The sequence below is a fragment of the Anguilla rostrata genome, chromosome 19 (assembly GCF_018555375.3).
Source record: "Anguilla rostrata isolate EN2019 chromosome 19, ASM1855537v3, whole genome shotgun sequence".
NCBI lineage: Eukaryota > Metazoa > Chordata > Actinopteri > Anguilliformes > Anguillidae > Anguilla > Anguilla rostrata.
In genome coordinates, this window is record NC_057951.1 from 1837779 (window position 1) to 1843751 (window position 5973).

General features: G+C 41.3%; 1 protein-coding gene and 1 long non-coding RNA gene across 2 annotated transcripts in view; one reads left to right on the top strand and one right to left on the bottom strand.

Annotated features, from left to right (window-relative positions):
- LOC135245748 (uncharacterized) overlaps positions 1–5973 on the bottom strand; it is a 516260-nt gene that overhangs the window by 453461 nt on the left and 56826 nt on the right. The window lies entirely within an intron of this gene.
- Positions 1–5973, top strand: part of LOC135245705 (uncharacterized) — a 492416-nt gene that overhangs the window by 251114 nt on the left and 235329 nt on the right.

The following is a 5973-nucleotide window of genomic DNA, read 5'->3' on the forward strand; positions in this document are numbered from 1 at the left end:
TGACACTCACGTAGTGGAAAAAAAATCCATTAAAAGAGAATTGTGATGTCGATGAATGCTTCTTTGTTGTAGTGAAACCCACAACTCAATACATTTTGAAAAGGCACTGCTTGTCTATTGGGGTGGTAGTTTGTTACCTCTCAAAAAATGATTTTCCTGTAGGTTTGAACCTGGATCTGCTGAAACATCAGTTGAATGGATTAGCCCACTAAGCCAAAACCAGGGCAGATGTGTGGTTTGCATGACATCCAGTCTCTGAGATGTTCCATGACCCTGACACGTTTTTCTCATTTTCTCAGATGCATTTCTGATATGTGCAGTCACACATTACAAATGCATTACAGTATGTTATGATTGCTTTGGCTCAATGTGGAAAACTCAATTTGCCAAACTGACTGGCAAAATTCTTACCCTAAGACACTTATTGGAGTACCTACCCACATAGTGCACAACTCTAAATCACACTCAGTTTTCACAATGCAGCCGTCTCATATTAGTACAATGTTCCAATGTTTATTACTAGACATGCAGATTGTGAAATGAAGTCAAGATGTTTGCAATTCTGTCTCATCACTTCCAGCAACATTGCCCAGGTGAGTCGCATTGCAGCACGATTGGTATTCCTGTGGCAATGTCTGTTCTGTCTGTTGTGATAATGTGATTTTTCTTCTGTCAGATAAGGCCTGCTGGTGCAAGTTTGTAATGTTGCATTTGTATGTGTTATTTTTACTGTTTACGTGTCAAATGTCTAGAGTGTAAATGTAGGAGCCATTATGTTGGTTTATGATAATTATAATAAGAACCCCAAAAAAGTATTATGGATCATCCTGAGAGAGTGAGAGGGACTCCATGGGGATTTGAAGCCACTCACGGCTTTCTCGGGGTGCCTTTAGAACTGACCTATTTTTGGCCGGACCACAACAGTGGGGCCAGCCCTACAAACACGAATGTCTGTGACTGACTGACTGAGTGAATGATGAAGTTACACCGCCCTTGTCTATGACGTCGGCCAGTTCGGTCCAGCCATATACTTGGTTTTAACCTGGTCTTGTTACACGGTCTATGGGTGGCACCCATTCGAGTTGTGTAATCTAATTGAGCTCATTTTTTCTGGAAAATATACACTTGGTTCAACTTTTTTCTGAATTAATTATTACTACTACTACTAATAATAATAATTGCAGGAGCCATTCATTTATGTTGGCTTATAATAAGAACCCCAAAAAGATATTATGAAGTTTATTTATTCTGTTCTGCATTTAAATTGAAATTATAATGGAATTTATTCATTATAAATTTAGAATGGATTTTGACCGTGTTTTGCACAAAGTGGACCTGTGGAATCTGGAAAACTTTAAATGAACTTTAATTTCAAGTTTATTATTGCAGTTTTATGTTCATTTATTTTGTAAATAAATTCAACAAGAACGACAACAATAATGCATTTTTAATTTCATTACAACCCGCGTCAGACAACTGCACCCAACTCCCAATGAAATGGATAAAAGTGGGAAACGTTTACTGGAACATAGGAAACAAAAGGACAGAAACTGAACCTATTTTTACCACTACATTTATCCAATGACCCGGCTCTGGATTATTTCGCTGTGGATTATTGAAATAACTTGGAGAGGCTGCTTTTCGCTGGATGCATCAAACAAAGGAGAGCGTCAGGTATGTGCTTCACAGCTAAATAATTTAACGGAACATGGAATAATATGGACATAACTGGAATTGAAATTAACTAGATTTTACAAGGTTTATTTTGAATGTATGGACACTTGAATGTTTTGTTTAGAAAACCCGATTCAGCTTGAGAAAATAATTGGGTGCCTTTGAATCAGCGCAACAAACTTGAGGCTTTGAAATTAGATGAAAAACAGTGCTTGAATGGACTACGCTAATTGAAGGAAATTAATTTTTGTTTCTATAGGAAAAGAAATAGAAATTATTTTTGAGGAGCAGAATGGCTGACTCCGACACAGATGTAAATTCAGGCCTACCTGAGAAGGATTTAAATGAAGCCACAGCGCGATTGCGTTCCTCTAGATCCGGCAAAATGTCGCATTTAACGCGAAGAATGAATATTAGTGATTCTCTCAAGGCTGACGATGAGTATGTTGATGAAGTTAAGGGAAATTTGGCGAAATTCAATTACATGCTTAATGAATTCAAAGGTCTTCATGTATCATACATTCAAATGTTGAATGAAGAGGATAAAAAGGAGGATTTAAAAGGCTGGTACGAACCGAGAATTGCACAAATGAACGCCTTTCTTATAAATGTGATCTGAATTTAATTCAAATGTTTGTCCAAATGATGAGGATCAACTGTCAGTTATTTCCTCTATCAGAAGTGACAGGTCCAGCAGATCTAGTAGTTCAAAATCAAGTGTCTCATTCACAGCTTCAGCGCGCATTTGCGCAGAAGCAGAGCGCGCAGCTCTGTTGGCTGCTACGTTGCAAGAGAAGCACGCTCTAGAAAAACAGCAAGAGCAACTTGATCTGCAAAAGGAAGAAATTAGGAAAAGAAGAGAGACGCTAGAGATTCAAACTAAATTGGCAGCCAACACAGCGAAAATTAACTACCACAAAAATGCCGAAACTTCTGTTGATGGGAATTGTACAGCAAATGAAATACAATCAGATGCAATGAATGCATATTATGATGCAACACTGGAGAAACCATCACCGTTGGTTGGTATAAGTGGACCAGATATACGGCCTAAACAGGGTGTTCAAGTACAGTTTCCTGTCTTGCTTAGTGCAGATACCTCTAAGCCTTCTGCTCATACTAGCAGCACTGCCCAACCACAGTCTCAGCATAGCACTCTCCAGAGTACTTTCACACAGGCCACTCAACATACATCTCAGGCAAGGGACAAAAGCACTATTCTAATAAGCCCCCATCAGGAGTCTGTAAATCTTTCTAGCATACTTAAAAAGCAGAATGAATTGACGAACATTCTTGTAAAGCAACAGATTCTTTCTATTTTACCAAAAGGAAACCTCTCAGTTTTTCATGGAGACATTCTGCAGTATAAATCTTTCATCCATTGTTTTGAACACATGATTGAAAGAAAAACAGATGATAACCAAGACCGGTTACATTTTCTTATTCAATACACCAGAGGACAAGCTCAGGAGCTTGCTAGAAGCTGTCAACATATGAATCCAAACAGAGGCTATCATAAAGCAAAGACATTATTGAAGGAGCACTTTGGAAATGAATACAGAATTTCTTGTGCCTATATGGAGAAAGCCCTTGGTTGGCCTACTATCAAATCTGAGGACGCAAAGGCTTTACGGGACTTTGCACTGTTCCTTAGAACTTGTTGCAGTGCCATGGAACTGGAGTACATGGAAGAATTGGATACAGTTTCTAATATGAGGAACATTGTTCTTAAGCTCCCATATAAGCTCAGAGAAAAGTGGTGCGCAAAGGCGTGTGAGCTGCAATGTACTAGTAGAGTCAGAACAGTCAATCTGGTCTCTTTCATTGAGAGACAAGCTAATATAATTTCAGACCCAATATATGGCAATATTCAGGATTTGAGCTCTGCTAAGGTAAAGCCTAAAATAACAGTGAGGCCCAAATCAAAAGGAACCTTTGCCACCAATGTTAATGTGAAATCAAACCAGGAACCTAGAGGCCCAAATATCTCATGCCTGTTCTGCAAAGGGGACCATGAACTGAAATCATGCTCTGAATTTGGAAATAAAGTACACAGGGAAAAGATCACATTCCTAAGACAGAATGGAGTCTGTTTTGGATGTTTAATGAAGGCTGGGCATGTGAGCAAAGACTGCACAGGGCATCTCAGTGGCTCTATATGCAAGAAAAACCATCCTAGTGTACTACATATCAATTACATTACATTACATTACAGGCATTTGGCAGACGCTCTTATCCAGAGCGACGTACAACAAAGTGTATAACCATAACCAGGAACAAGTATGACGAAACCCCTAGGGAGAAGTACCGGTCCAAGTACAGGGAACAACCGCATAGTTCAACTTGGACCCTGATGGTTAAAGTGATTAACACTAACAACGAGAACGGCAACAACGCAATCTATGGAAAAATAAAAATAAATAAAAGTACAAGTAGTCGTTAAGACAGGCGCATCAACTAACTAACCTATGAAACAGCTGCCTAGTTTACAACCCTAAGTTTAGTCATTTACAGGGGGGAAGGGAGGGATGGAGAGAGGTGCAGCCTGAAGAGGTGGGTCTTCAGTCGTCGTTTGAAATTGTTCACAGTCTCAGCTGTTCTGACCTCCACAGGGAGGTCATTCCACCATCGTGGGACCAGAACAGACAGGAGACGTGTTCTGGAAGTGCAGGTGCGAAGAGGGGGAGGTGCTAGGCGTCCTGAGGTAGCAGAACGGAGGGATCTGGCTGGCATGTAGGGTTTGAATATCTTGTGAAGGTATGCTGGGGCTGATCCCTTGACTGCCTGGTATGCTAGGACCAATGTTTTGAATTTGATGCGAGCTATAACAGGCAGCCAGTGGAGGGTAGTGAGCAGGGGAGTTACGTGGGAGTGTCTGGGGAGGTTGAAGACCAGACGAGCCACAGCATTCTGAATGAGCTGCAGGGGTCTGGTGGCAGATGCCGGTAGTCCAGCCAGAAGAGAGTTGCAGTAGTCCAGGCGGGATAGAACCATTGCTTGGACCAGGAGCTGGGTTGAGTAGGTGGTGAGAAAGGGGCGGATTCTGCGGATGTTGTATAGGAAAAATCTGCATGCCCGGGTTACTGCTGCAATCAAGGCAGAACAGTCAGTGAAAGCCCCTGTGAGTAGTGCGCAGGTGTCGCTCAGAGCTGGTGAGCATTCTGGGGCTGGTGACAAAGAGAGTAGCACAGAGTGCATGCTTTCCATAGTGCCAGTTCAGGTAAAACACTCAAAAGGAAGCAAAGTAATATATACATATGCATTTCTTGACCCTGGTAGTTCTGCAACACAAAGAGCCTCATTAGTAAATTGAACATCACAGGGAGAAAAACCAACATCTTGCTCCGAACTGTGTCCCAGGAGACGCCTGTGAGCTCAGACGTCATCACAGGGTTAGAGGTCTCTGCTGTAGATGAAAACAACTTCATTGCATGAGGTATACACTCAGAGAAGCATGCCAGTAGACACATATAGCATTCCCACCAATGATGATCTCTCTAGATTTCCTTACCTTAGTGAGGTGAACATTCTTGGAATCAAAGCCGACGTGGAGTTGTTGATTGGCAGCAATGTTCCAAAGGCTCTAGAACCATGGGCAGCAATGCTGGCTGTTAAAGTTGATAAGATGCTGAGAAAGGAGGTGGAGTTAAAGCTCAGTCAGTCAACCTTTTGGACCGACAGTCAATCTGTTTTGAAGTACATAGCAAATGAGCAAACAAGATTTCACACTTTTGTGGCCAACAGAATCTCTCTCATAAGGGACAACACAGATGTATCACAATGGAGGTACATCAAAACCAAACTGAATCCAGCTGACATGGCATCAAGAGGTGTGAGTGCAAGCACATTGGTCAAGTGCAAGGAATGGATCCAGGGACCAGAGTTTCTGTGGAGGACAGAAGAGGAATAGCCTCAAATCCCCATGGAGTCCCTCTCACTCTCTCAGGATGATCCAGAGGTGAAAAGGAGCACCACAAAGACAAATAAAAGGAAAACCCAACAAACATGCTACTGGAACACTTTTCTAGTTGGTAAAATTGAAGAGAGCAGTGGCATGGTATTTAAAATGAAAAGACATTCTTCAGTCACTCTTCAGAGTGAAAAGAAAAGAAATCAAGTCTAGTCATGACACAAAGTCTCAAACAAGATCCCAGAGCAAAATGATGTGTGACCAAATACAAGCTTTAAAGACTACACTTGGAAGACAGTCAATAAGTTTGGATGATCTGTTGAAAGCAGAAAGGGCCATCATTGTGTTCTGCCAAAGACAGAGATATTCAGATAAAATGGCAGAGAAGT